This window comes from Anopheles maculipalpis, chromosome 3RL (genome assembly GCF_943734695.1).
Source record: "Anopheles maculipalpis chromosome 3RL, idAnoMacuDA_375_x, whole genome shotgun sequence".
NCBI lineage: Eukaryota > Metazoa > Arthropoda > Insecta > Diptera > Culicidae > Anopheles > Anopheles maculipalpis.
In genome coordinates this window covers 2,747,187-2,762,178 of record NC_064872.1, presented here as the reverse complement: position 1 = coordinate 2,762,178, position 14,992 = coordinate 2,747,187, and the positions used below count along the sequence as shown (strand labels likewise).

General features: G+C 44.0%; 1 protein-coding gene across 1 annotated transcript in view; it reads right to left on the bottom strand.

Moving 5' to 3' along the window:
• Nucleotides 1-14,992, bottom strand: part of LOC126563780 (uncharacterized) — a 347,215-nt gene that overhangs the window by 85,236 nt on the left and 246,987 nt on the right. The window lies entirely within an intron of this gene.

Genomic DNA, 14,992 nt, shown 5'->3' with positions numbered 1-14,992 from the left:
CACATTTTGAAGGCGAGGCTGGGGGGCTTTGTTATTTTAGTTGGTTAATTTTAAGCAATCGACTAATAATGCGCCTGCAATCGACCTTCAAAAAGAAAGGCAAATGGGAAATTGATATGGCTGATCGGTCCTAGGAGAAAAACTCGATTGGCTCGAGGAGCTTCACCCAGTTTCATGCCGTAGCTTGATTGTGTTTTAGTTGTGTTCCAAAGTGGTGATTGATTGAAAATTAGGGTTTGGAATTTTTTCCTCTTTTCGATTTATCGAATGATTTAAAAAACCTTGAGAAGAAAAATAGAGATTTTAACTTAAGCTCCGTTAAATCATTTTCTTTCTACACAAATGATTTTTTTTTCAATATTACAAAAGCCATACTCTTCAAGATCTGCTGCTAATGGTCTACAAGCAATTCAGCTCTTCAATTGCTCAAGATTTTCTCAATAAATTAAATCATTTCATCAATACGCATCCTTCATTCGTTGAAGAAAAAAAAAAGAAGAGCGAAGACGGTCCCCTCACACTGATATTGGCAAACGAATGATTCACCCATTTGTTGCAGTTGCATATTGCACCCGACCAGAGCGTGACCAAAAAGCGCATCGTTGGCAGGTTTCAGCCGGCGGACTGTATTTTCTTTCGTCAGTCTCGCGTTGTTGTTTGCTTCTCCGCCAGCCATGAGTTTCCTTTTTCTATAACAAAATTACAATAGGAAAATAACTGCGAACAAAAAATGCGCAACCTTCAAACCCCTAGCAAACAGCCGGAGAGGGATGATCCTCATCGAAGCGGCACTCGGTTTACAAAACTGACTGGCGCCCCCGAGCTGCGCGAATCGCGCGAGCGTCAAATGACGAGTTCAGTTCTCTGATGTTTCCTTCAACCGGGTCGGGTGGAGTAACACAAACTGCATTAATTGCATGTTTTTTTAATTATTATTTCTTCCAACCGGAGGCAAGATGTAGCAAGCCGACGGACGTACCTGTTTAGACCACCCCAAAATTGACACCATTTATTACAATAAATACGTAGCGAGCGGTCCTGGAATGTCACCGGCTGTAAAATGGCTTCCGAAGACTGCAGTACAAAAAAGGTGTTAGAAATAAATAAAATATCCCTTTCACTCTTCGACCACTTACACACACACACACACCCCCCAGGTGTGTATCATTTATTTGAAGCAAAATATATTTCGCGTGCGTGCTTTGTAGCACGTGATCGTGTTCGAATTCCTCGAGCGATTGCACGGCGATGCATAATGCATCGATACGCTCTCCTTCAAATTTCCCGCGTTCCGATTGAAAATTGAACGCACGCACGCACGCACGAAACAGTGCGAAATAAACGCCGGTAGCGATGCGATGATGATTTATGGTTTATTTTTTCCCTGCTGTGCGGTTGCGAAAAAAGGGTAAAATTGCAAATGCACTCACGTTTTTGGCCAATTGGTTAGATTTCACTCGCCGGGGTGGCGCTATTGAACTGTTTTGGGTAGCGCTTAGCTTTATGATTTGTCATAAAAGTCGGCAAAGCGAATTTTAACTTTAAAAAATGCCTAAAAATACTAAACTAACAATAATGCCTGAAGATATGCAATCTGCAGAACAAGAATTGGTGGATTTCTATCGTCGCAACTGGAGTGAATGTTTGTTGTTTTGTAGCACTGTTTTTTTCTTCCTAAAACTAAATCGAATGTGCTTATTATATCATGTTTCTTATGCAGTCAGCTATTATATTCCAAATTTTATATTAATATATGTAGCTACCAGTTTTAAAATATTAAAATGTAAGGAATACGAAAGATTGCTAGGTGCCATGACCAGGATACATATACGATAAGATAATACTGCCTTGCATTTATGCAGATTTTTAACAATATTTCATATCAAGTAAATTCTAAATAAAATATCATTAAATCAATTACGTCGATTAGGCAACCTTTGCGTGCTAAAAGCAATAATCATCATGCAAACACCTGCTTCTCTAAGTCGATTTTTTCCGCCTAAATTACACCTTCCATAGTATGGTCATTGCATGCAATAAAATCCTCCTAATCTGTCCCACCTTTAAGGACTATGAAGGATCACGATAAACGGTAAACCAACCAACCAACCGCAATGGAAAAAAGACATGTGATGAACGATTCGTCCATTTGATTAACGAGCGCACACGCATGCATCTATTACACACGCGAATAGGGCGAATGCATTTCAATGCACATTCCTGCACCATCACGTCCCTCATCCCCTACGACGGCAGTACATCTGCATCCACATCTAATGAATGGCCAATTAGAGAAAAGCACTAAAAGGTAAGCTTTCCGTCGCGCTCCGCACGAATGCAATAATGCTGCCCGGTATATCGTCGCCCAATGCCGCCCAGATGCAATTCATCAGTGTGAAATGTGATCGTGTGGGTCGGTTCGTTGTTGCCTCATGCTCCACCACGTGCAAGGACAAAGAACGCCCATACAAAGGTGGCCACAAAATGTGTCCTGCGCTTCGCGTCCAATGCGATCGTCCGTCGGCGTTGAGATGGGACGCAAAGAAAATGATGAACCATTTGCAACTAATGAGCCTCATTCATCCCAGCATCTTCTTCCTTCCTGGGTGTGTGTGTGTTTGTATGTGAGCCTGTTTTTCTTCCATGATGAATCACGCACGAAGAGTCTGTTGGCCTGGTCGATGCAGTTTCAATCGGTGCGTATTAATCATTCGCTTCAAAGTTTATGATGATAAGCCAGCTAGTGAAAATACATATCCCCCGTCAGGTTCGAATGTCCACGAGGAGAAGGATGATGTTTTCCTGTCCCTTTTTTTTTGCCACACTCCCTTCCTTTCGTTTTATCGCAGATGCAATAAAGTGCAGTCATTTGCTGAGTGCACAAGACACACGGTCGGTGTTGTTTCCTTGTGTTGGTTGTGATACCTGTAGCCGATGATAAGCGTTTGCGTTTTAAAACCCGAATGGAATCGATTCCGTTTCGAAAAGCACAATTAAACCACTTTATTACAGACGCTCATTAAAAAGCTTATCGGCTGTTGGTCTATTTTCGAGCACAGTGAAGCACAGAGAGCCAAACCATAAAACAACCAAGCTGTCCACGGCATAATCTGACGGCGACGAAATGCATAACCGTGTTCGGTTTCACAATTCGCACGCATCCCGCGAGTGCTTGTTATTGATTCCGTGAATGATCGTAAAGCGCTTTCAAATGCCATTTTACGCACATTGCAATTGAATCATAGTGCTGTGAAGCCTTACAGCAAACTTTCCATTTCGATGTTTCGTTGCTGAAACAGTAACGTTAAAATTTACATAAAAACGGAGATAAGGCATGCAGAAGAAGGCTTGGGGTTCGAAAAATTGACATCACAGGCAGAATATGACGTGCAGGAATTAGTGTTTGGCGGGCGATATTTTGCGCGTTTTGAAGACAGAGAGACAGAGAGATACTTATTGGTGGGTAATGCTTGGGATGAGACATAACATACACGACGGAGTTGGAATGGTCGATAATGATCGATGAATCAGTACCATCCCATCACGTACTGTGTGACGAGAGTTGACTTTCGCGAGGTATGTTGTTTGTATTCGGATTGTTGTTTGTATGATCCAAAGGTGAGCCCGCATTTTTGGATGAGGGAAAAGAAGTCCACAATACTGTTGGAGAAAATAAATACTTGATGTTTCTATCAGAGGAGATCCTTGGACTCTGTCGTTCAAAAATGCTGGGTAATTGTTTGTCACAATTATCACTTAGTGTTAGATTCGTTTCATTCAAAAAATAAGAAATTTGCAAGGAAATATAAGAAGGTTTTAGGCTTGTACCACTGATTTCGACCATATAGTAGAACAAGGATGATTTCTTGACCTGCGAGTTCAGGTATGAAGATGAGATGCAACATTATAGATCCCACCAAATGTGTAATAAGCGATAAGGCTGTTCTAGGCCTTGGAAGAGCACTGCCACTCAGAGCTTTTAAGCGATGAGGCATCTAGACGACGAGAATTCTTAGAAGACTAGAGTAGACTTCATAAACGACAAGTTCCACAACAGAGTTAGCTGATTCACGGCAGATCATTGTGATCAGTCAAACTTCTTCTCTGTATCCAGATAGAAAGACATGATCGACGCTCCGAAACCTAACTTGATGTAGTAAATGTATGTCCTTGTACAGTTTATTTAGTTCCAAATTAATCCTGATTCTCTACCACACATATATGTAGGGTCATAATTTTTTTCAGAACATTATCCTCGCAAATGGAGTTCAGACGTTTTCGTCAGCTTTGGACATTGTCAGTCCATGCTTCAGTGGGCTGTGTGTTTACTGGGACTTTTTCTTAAACTCTACATCTTCAAAAGTCCTGTAGGCCGGCCATAATTTTAAACATCCTGTTGCTTACCTTTGCATCGATCAAACAAAAAGCAATGAAAGGTGTTTTTTTAGTTTCAAATATATTACTTTTGTGAAGAGTCTAGATAGTTTTGAAATTCCAATCTTACGCTGTATCCCACAAAAAAGTATTTCTTTCTCTTGGACCTATCACATGTTGAAATTTTTCATTAAATGGCGTGCGTTTTTGTGACGATCGTTTAGAGCATGAATAGCCAGCGCCACATTTACTGCACACACAATTAAATTGGCCCAAAATTGTTGCGATCAACCATTCTGCCTTCGCCGCTGTCAAACCCGGCCCAATATGTACATTAAAGCGACACTGTTGTGAGAATGTTTTTGCAAACATCACCATTAAGTACACACACACACGATACACACGAGGAGTGCGAGCGTGCGCGTCGTCCTCTGGTCGACACGCGTACAACACTTTCACTTTTACGCCCGGTTTCAATTCTGCACCCTCAATTCATCAATCATCATCGTCATTTACATAACGTCCCAACTCAACATCCCGCACAGAAATCGATGCCTCTTTTCGATGCCGGTCTTCCATTGCTGCTCAAATCTCCATCCATCCATCCAAGGCGAATTTTTCGTGAAGAGTTTGTGCTGTGCTCTCTTTATTGGAGCTCGCCATTGTGCGCATAATATTGTGCACTTAGCAATTGGCAACAAAAGGGTGGTGGTACAAACTTTGTGCAATTGACATGCATCTGCTTTTTTTTGGGGCCACGGAAAGTGGATTGTTTTGTTTATTTTCCTCCCAGGGGGTTGTTTTTTCTGCTGTTAATTCAATTTGGCAGTAAGAGGGCAATTATCTGACTCCTCCTCCATCGTCGTAAGTAAAAAGCTTTAAGACACTTTTCTTTACACGTCACCGGCATGAGACACCATGCTACTACGACGATGATCGCGTCGGACCCTCTCCCGGATGCTGGCCACCAAGGCGCGGTCTGACATCATTATGCGGAGGGCATACGGTTGTGATGTAGATGTGCTACAATTATATCATAATTAGACGGCAGCACGGTCCTTCTTGCCAGCGACGCGATGCCATCATACGCCGGCGGGTGAGCTAATTTGAAGCCTCCGGGGCACCATTAAGAAGGAGGATGGCCGGGCGTACGCTGTCGATCGGTTTTTCTAACCTCATGTTTGTTTAGAGAAAAAGTTTCGGTGTGATTATGCTAATACTCTTAACAAAACTTCTCCGAAAAAGCGGTTCGAGTGAGCGAGCGGCTTTCGCTGTTACCAACGGCCGGAGAGGTTAGGTGTAGCTGGATCGAAGCGCGTTTTTCACCGTGCAGATAATTGCAGCCGCATAATTACAAAACGCGAAGGCGGACTACGTCCATTGACAACGCAGCGCCAGCTCGATCGGCTGGCTCGAGCAGCCAGGACGACGATCATAATCGCATAACCGTATCGAAATGCTTTCCATTCAGAATGGGACGATCGTACGACGAAGCGGAAGGACGGAAATGATATGAGCCGGGTGGGGTGAAAGTGCACCACCCCAACATCACACGCCACCCAGACCCAGCGTGCAGAGGAGGAAAGTTGTTTTCAATTTGGTGCACGTTGCGTAAGCCGGACCTTCGTTTCACCTCATCGTCGTTTGTTCAATTGGACAATTTTTTGTGGTTGTTGTTGTTTCGAATTTTCCGTACATCGAGGGGTTTCGAGTGGAAATTCTACTGTTTTTTTCCTACATCCGACGCTCGCAAAAAACAAAAGCTCACGTTCCTGTTTGAAACTTAAACTTATTGATGCTTGTCGTAACAAAACAACCCGCAAGTAATGTTCAAATTTCTTGAAGCAGGTCAGATTCATTAGAAGCAAACCAATCGACAAACAACAAGATCGTGTTGCTCCATGGTTCCAATTCCAATTTCCGAAAAAGAAGGGAAGTTAGAAACTTGGAGCTTTTTACTTGTTATTTAACCTAGAAAAACAGCACATACAATCGGTGACATAACTACACGAACCTCTCCTTTTTATTTTAGAATGAAACAAAAACCATTTACGGGAAGTTAGAGTGGATAAATAAACACGTTTAGCTGTGTTGTTTCATTCAAAAATAATATGTTTTCGTTCCTTAATAGAGGCCTTGCACCCCTGAGGCTACATTCGCCTCTCTAAAAGAAAATATGAAACTTCTCTAAAAAATTGTCTGATTAAACAAATATTTTAAGCGACTTTTTAAAGTGTAAATGTATGAAAAATATTTTTTTGAGCTATTCAAGTGGTATCCATTTTTTATTATTTAGATTAACAAAGAACAATGTAGAAAAACTAAAAAAAAACTGATAAGTTATCACTAATCATTAACATAAATACATGAGCTGTATAATCAATTAAGCAACGTAAATGGGGCGGTTCGGTGGCGTAGGTTACAGCGGCTCCGGTCTTTACATGGCAGGACCAGGGTTCAAATTCCATCCGGATCGTCATCCCGTAGTGAGGACTGACTATCCAACTACTTGGTACCGGCCATTCGATGGCCGGCGTGGCTTAGAAAGGTAAACAACTCTTTATGTAGATTATGCTTTGTTTAAGAAGCAAGCAGTTGTTCATTTAATTCATTTAAATTATTACTAGTATTAGAGCTGTTGGAATACGTAAGACAGTAAAAGCACGATGCAACATCACACCACACGCATCCCTGGGGATAAAATCTCGCCTGCAGCGTGTTACCTCCACCTTTAAGGAATTATCTTTTCAGACGTCAAAATCAACACTCCAAAACAATCGAAATTTAAATTAAGTTATTCGAATAGGAGTCAAATTTGATATCCCACTACTGTGCAAGGAGTATTATTTTTAATTTCCCCGCAGCAAGCGGCTTCCGGGGTAGTAATACTCTTCTCTTGTTACACACGTAGTAAAAATTCGAACTAGTAAGCTTCTCCCAGCTTTTCTCGATTTCGAACCAACGGCTCCTTATCGCAATCGAACCTTTTCCCATAGACCGACGACATGTTAACGACAAGGGCGAGTTTGTGATCCAAAAAGAGTGTCCCATCATACACGATTCCGAGACGAACATAAAATCATCGACGCGGCTCTGCATAATGGCGCGAGCGAGAGTCAGTCAGCGTGTTGCTGCTGCTCCAGTTCCAGGGATGCGGCAAGATTAATGGGGTAATAAAATGCTTTAATTGTTTCAGACATGGGTCGTTTTTTTTCTGCGCTGCTACCTATCACTCTGCAACGCAGATCGTCCGATCGTGGAGCCATGTGGTGCGCAGATTTCTTTTTCCCGGCCCACCACTATCGGCCCGCGAGAGGACGCGCGAATGACAGTGATGGTTTGAAATTCCGAAACAAAAAACCACAGCTACCAACAAGCAGCACGTAACGTTCACCATCAGACGACGGGTGAATCTGCTCGTTATAATTAGTGTGGCCCTAGGTTTTTTTTTCTTTATGTCGTGTTTTGCTGTTGTTATTTGTAACCCTTCCGACAGCTGAAATCGTCGATAAAGACTTCAAACGACTCGGTGAGAGATGGTCGCTTTATTTTAATGATTCTGCATGGCAAAGATTCGGAGGAGAGAGACGAATGTTGCTGGCCAATGTTTTGCGATCATCAAAGCACAACAGTTAGTTAAGGGAGAGGGAAACAAAACGCTCGGAGTTGCAGTTGCAACAGACCAGCTGCAACCGAAAAATACGATCACAATTTATGCGCTAATCATGAGCACTTGGCGAGCATGTGTGAAATGTAGCGCTGAGGAACAGTGTTTCATAATGATATGTTGACGATCGCTTGGTTTCTTTGATCACAGTTTGATTGGACCTAATCCGAATGATCGGTTTTAGGTGATATGGTTGCTTTCGTTGCGAAATTGTTTGGACCTACTTCAAGTCTCAGATTTCAGGTTAAGGTCTTCAAGAAGTAGTACATGAGATGAGAAAGCTTTTGCAAGATGCCCGTAAGCCTCGATTATGAACTTTTCATTTAATCGTTTTCTAATTTCACTTCCGTTTGATTAACCAATTTCTTGAGAGTCTCCACATACCAACGAAAAAAATGAACTTCGAAAGAGCTCCTATATTACGTTACTTTACTCGGTCAGGCTCCATTAATGATTAGAATCAATCGAATGCGCTCGCTTGACCATTACGTAGCCCCCGAAAAGCCCGCACCAAATCCGTGGCCACCGAATTGAAATGTCAAGCCATTGCAACGCCAAATGCAGGAGGCTCACTCCATAGGCTTTGACGCCCTCCCTGGGACCTGGCGTTGTCCAGGCAGCGCGTTACGAGCGACAGTCGAAGGTCGTCGCCATGTGTTCCCTCCCGTACAGCACTGAACGGCGCCGCCGTTGGTGCGAATGATTTATGACCACCGATCTTGGACTCGGTTTCGAGTCTTGCATCGTTCAGCGTAAAAAAAGGCGAGCCTCGCGTATGTGCGTCCCGAGATTGGATCCAAACGGCGATGACCTGTCGACCTTTGCCGCTAATTTGGTCTAGAGTGGTACGGTATCGAAAACTGGACCATCGGAGATCAGGAATCAAGCTCACAGGCAAAGGGAAAGGTATCGTTTTTTTTTTGTTTTTGCTAAAGCGACAATCCATTCGTGAAGCTCCGCATACGATCATGCGATCGTAACCCTAACACGCTGAAGGATCGCATCGTCTCTGAAGGATGATCGTCGGGATCGCCCGTCGCGTTTGGATGCAGTTCGGATGGGACACACCCAGCTGCTAATCCATCGACACGCCTTGCAAAATGTGTTGCAGAAAAATTTTGCAAATAAGAAAACCATCATTGCCTCAACGCTCGACAAGACGTGGTCAGAACATCGGGAGCCCTCGGATCAGCTCTTTCTTGGTCCAGACAGTGAAGGACCCTCGTTTTTACGGACATTTACTTTTACCTTCTTGAGTGCATCGATGAGAATTGGGCAAGCAAAAGGAGGTTTTTGGTCTCTTGAAGAGCAAGAAAAAACAACTAAGGCGATAATTATGCTTCATAAATATATCAAAGCGTACAACGTACAAAAAGCGCGCGCGTTCGGTGGTGTGTAGTGTGTAGAATAATCTTAAGTCCCAATCTTGTCTACATGCTGCACGTTCATGGAGGTTGGGTTTGTGCAAATGTGCAACACAGCTCCAACCACGACGACGACGATTTGTTGCACAATGTCACGTCAGCAGGAAGCAGACCTTGGGCACTGTGTTCTGGTCCATAAGAACCGCCCTCCTCGCTGCTCTGCTAAAGTTGTTGGACGCATGTAAAATTTCATGCTTGGCGTCGCGCGAACTAAAGGTGACACAATAGTTTAAAGTGGTAAAAAAAAAAAACAAACACGTATGGATTTCTGCCGCTGCTGTTGGTGTCTTTCTCAGATTGTTGATTAAGCATTAGCAAATACACAAGAGGGTAGTCAGGGTCGGTAAAATGCGATCGAAAGCGGAACTGCTTGTGGATGGCAAACACTCACGACTGTCTCGATTTGTTCTTGGTTGAAGAGAAAGGCTGAGCAAACATGGCACAGTGACTTGGGGCGAAATTCATATATTCTACTTAAGAGTATTCTAAGGTAGCTCCTGCTAAGCACTGGTGGAGCTCCTATAGCATCCAAAATCACTTCATCGCTAATAGAGACTTCCACCAAGAACTCAGCGCGATCACTGCACTGATGTAAAACGCAACAAATGTGCAAATGTTTAGTTCTTCGGCCACGTACGAATATTACCATTGTCCACCAGATGCGAAGGGCCGCTGTATTGGGGGTAGTGGCCTCATTTCGTTACAAGCCTACTGACCACAGGAAAACACAGACCCATAGAGACCACATAACGTACGATCGAGAGCCAAGATCACCATCTAAATAGTTAGGAGTCAAGTTTTTGGAATTATGTTGCAGCGGCCAAGTGGCCACGGACAGCATCAACAAATGGAAGGGATTTTATTGCTCTTTACCGTTTTCGTTTCCCTATTGTTTTGGGAGTAGCAACGATCGGGTGTTGATGTAGAAGGCGATCGGGGACGTAATACGAGAGGAGAAGCAACACGGAAAAGCATAACCCAACATCGCGATCATCACTCGGCAGGCACGTAAGTGGAATAAACGCTTACGGAACGAAGGTTTCGATTAGCGGCAGACAGTGGAATTAGACTAAACGATGCAAAACGGTTCGATACTTGGTCCGAAGCAAGCGGTGTATGTGTTATGAGACAGTTATCGTAAACATGTGTACCATACCACCACCACCACCGCTATTGGGGAGGTAACTATGGGCAACAATCTTTGTGGTTGTACACCGACCTCGATTAGATTTTTGTTTCCGCAGCCAGTTCAACAGCGACAGATCCAAGCCCATCGTAGCGAGTGGTAAGCAAAACATGGCCGGAACGTGCCCGAACTGCACGAACTTTTTGTAGCGGGATGTATCGACTTTCTTGCAGCAACAAAGTGTCGAATGTTGTACGCGAGAATTGATCCCTTTTTGCTAGCGCATGTGTGTGGCGGTGGGCACGGAACACATCGATTATGATGTTTCTATTATTGTGCTTTTGCTGAACCTCGGAACAACTCGGACAGAATCGTGAGCGAGCGTGATGGGATGTGAAGCGGATATCGAATTTGACAATCGGAATGTCACAGATGATGCTGCTGAAAGAATCGAACCATTAACCTCAATAAAAAAAGTAGCAAATGTTTCGTAAAGCTAAAGTCGCAACCATCTTCCGACGGGCGACTACGAGTTCTGCAAGAGATGGTGATGCCCTCTAGCGAAGGAGGTCGCAAATTTTGACGGCGTGATCGAACCCTGTCCGCCGCTTCGCAACCTCCTCGATGGGCGCAAGAGCGACCAGAAAACCAACGGATAACATTTTCCGCTTTGGGCACTAACCTACTACTGCCAGCATGGCACTGAGCATTCGGGCTTTGACTACGGTGGAATCTAGCGCAAATAGTTGAGCTACTGGCCACAAAAGATCAGGCGCGCACGAGGTCATCTGTGGAGACTCTCCTGGTCAAGAAGGTGAGCACGGATAATGCAGTGCCAATAACACTCTAATTTCGTTCCACATTGCACCATCTTACTACAAAAAAAGGGGCACACACACACAAATCACATTCGCTGCCTTTAGGTGATGGGTGACCGGACCCGGAGCGACGCACAATTTATGGGACCCATAAAAATATTTGTTCCGCAATGAAATTTTAACGAGATGCACACCACCATTCCTGCGCTCACGGTTGGGTCATTGGCAAGGGGCACACCGGTCCCAAGAAATCCCCATCCTCAAGGGTTTATTTATTCCCTGCATAATCTGTCTCGAAGCGTTTTGCATGATGAATCCCTTTCTGTCCCGCTTTGCTGCCGTAGAACACACAGCTGAACTGGAGGAGGTATAGAATGTGCATCCAGACGCTTGGTGTGACGTTCGGGGTTTATTGGCTCTGTTCGCTGCTGCTGGGTCAGGTCAGCGAACGGACACTTTTGCACAAGGAAATGAAATGCAGTAAATCAGCGATGGATCTGCAAAGCTTGAGCGATCGAACGGATTTGTCTGTGTGCCAGCGCGAATGCAAATTAAGGTACGGAGCACACACACACGGGACGGTGACATAGGGATGTGCTACGGGTGGTTGCAACAATGTAGAACACAAATTGTCTGGTCAGGAGATTATTTTATGTGTTTCCTGGTGTATTTTAATGGCGAGTGAGTTATTTTTGGGTTTAAAACATGAAGAACAAGACAAGAGTGTTTGGGTTAGCTTTTGAGGTATAACGGGCATTCATAGTCGAAAATAATTAAATTGGTATATTGTTCTTAAGGTTTGAAGTGAAATGTGTCCTAGATCCTGCAGGAGTAGATCCTTCTAGGAATGCGACCAAATAATCCGGCAAGCATTAACTGCTCCAGAGGACCTCGAGAAGCAATCAGATATTCTACTCAGGAAGAAGTTCTATGGTTTGGATGATAGTATCTGAATATCTGAGTCTTCGAAAGCTTCAGATGACTCCCTCTCTTTCTATGATCAGGATCACTGATCACTTATCCTCTTTTCAGCATCTCAGATATGAAGTATTTTTGCTGCTCTTCTATCTATCTATCTTGGTAAACCTCTCTTCTGGATCTCCCCATGTCTCGCTGTGATCCAATCTTTCTCTATTTGTTTATTTGCTAATCACAAAATCAAACATCATTATTCATACTCAATCTTCAACTGATGTTGTTTAAACACACTCGCAGTCCTAAGTAAGTTGCAACAGTTCCTCAAAATATGCCACATTTTCGACGTCAAGAGTAAGCCACCGTGCGAGTATTGGTAGAGTGTAATTTATCACCCAGCCCGTCGCCCGTGTTGTGACAGCGCACTAATTTAACTTGCTTGCGTACAAATACTTTCGGCGGTCGAGAGCGGTGTCAACAGAAACATAAATTCAAGAGATCCATATGATCTGATTATCTCACAATCTTTGCATTCGATCGGCTACGATCGATCGATACCTAATAAGTGACAAGCAGGGGTAAAGATTGAGGGAGCGGGGGAAACACAACGCCATGAAGAATGCAAAGCAACAATGATACGCCCTGGAGCGAATTTAAACGTCATGTAGGGCTGCGTTGTACAGGAGGAAGAAAAATGTTTGATATAGCCGGGTCGCGAAGGTTTAACATTCACCGTATTGCATCACACCACGCATCTCGCGTACGCGCCCCGAATCTACCGTTCGAATTTTTGGTCGATTTTCATCGAACGTCAACCCTCCCCCCCGGGAGCAGCGCTTCGGCCCCGATTTGCCAAACGATGGATCGTAATCTTGCTCAATTATTATGACAAGCTTCCTACTGGCTGGTTGGTTTGGTTGGTAAGGGAATTCTGCGGAATATGACCGACCGATAGCGTGCCTGGTCGAATGGCGCCGCAGGGCACCGAATGGGTCGGTTGGACAAATTATGGTCGTCAACCAGCGAAGGTGGTGGCCACCTTGGTAGGTTAGCGCTTATCGCTTTTTTGCATAAGACTTCGCTCGGGCATCTACGATCGTGTGCAGCATCTTGGCGTACCTTCCTTTTCCACCACCATATTAAGCGTAATCTACGAATGATCGCGAATTTGGTTTTCCACCGCATTTGCCAGAGATCGAGTGCAGAGATGTCATGATGGTTCGCGGGAACTTCATTTCGAAGCACCAGCGGGCAGTAGCAATAGGTAAGCTCTATTAACATAAATCGTGAACTGAGCTCACACTCCTGGCGATTTCTGAGGCATCGTGAAAAACGTAAGTGAAACTAAATCTGTCACCGTGCCACTCAAATTGAGCCGAGTCTCGAGCATTCGTTCGCTACTGTCCCGCCAGGTAGCTTTGGTGGGCAATAAATTATGCTGTGACGCTTTTCCTTGGCCAACAAACCGAGCTACCGAATAATGGACAATAAACATGTCGAACGGTTCACCCCATTCACCGTGATTGTGTCAAACACTTAACCAATGGAATTGACGGGCCTGGGCCTCCGGTTTTTTTTGGGGGGTTTTTATGCAGTAGTTTATGCTACCGAAATGTCAATTGTCCACATGTGGGGGTGTTTCCGAATAAATTATGCAATTTGCGATACGGTTTAAGCATGTTTTGCTGTTTCTCGCTGGTTTTTCTTTTCGCGCAGTACATTAGCTACACATCTAACTGGCTGCGAGTCAGTAATGTTTCCAACTATACACCCGAGTAGACGCATTTAATCGATCACCTTTGCTTGGCGTTTTTTTGTTGTTGCTGTTGTTCCCCCCATGTACATTATTATTAGACAATCGCAAAAAAAACGGCACCGAAACAGGCAGCCGCAGCAATGTCACAGTCCATTGATTTGCCTATTCTTTCCCTGCGAGATCACTTCAGTGTGTAGCCACTTAACGTTCCGATTGTGTTGCGATGGGATGGCTGAGCTGAGGTTTGTTTTGTCACACTGGTGTTTTCGTTTTTCACATCAGCAAGTGGCTAACACGACTGGGCTGCTACTAAATAGCAGCATTATACAGCAAATGACTGCTTCTCGCCCTTTTGCCAGTGATTGATAGCGCGGGTACCGCGCCCGGGTTTTGTGCACGTTTGCACGGTGTGTGAGCTTTATATCGTGGATACGTGCTTGCGACATAATCGTGGGAGTCACCCTTGGCAACGGGCTTTAAACCGATGTCACCTCATCAACTTATGCACAAACGTCTACAGAGATTGGCTTGCCAAAAAAAAAAAAAGAAGCGATCCCGCAACAATGCAACCCCGTTTGTCCTTCCCTTCTATTGCGCTTCATACTTAAAAGCTGCTCAACGAGTCAAGTTTTGCTGATGATCGTCCATTTAATGCAAAATTTTGCTAAAGATCGTTAAAGATAATCCTTCAAACGGTGGGCACCATTTAAAGCACATTTTGCCACAAAGTTATTAAGATCATGACGATCTTGATAATGCTAACCTGACGAGCAAACATTGGCATTCTTCTGCCTTACCTGTAACGAAAAAAGAACAGAAAAAATAAATTACTACTCTGTGTGTACAATGCGGCAGTGCTGCCTAGGCAAACAATACTGTACAGTGCGCTGAAGGACATATCCATGACACGGA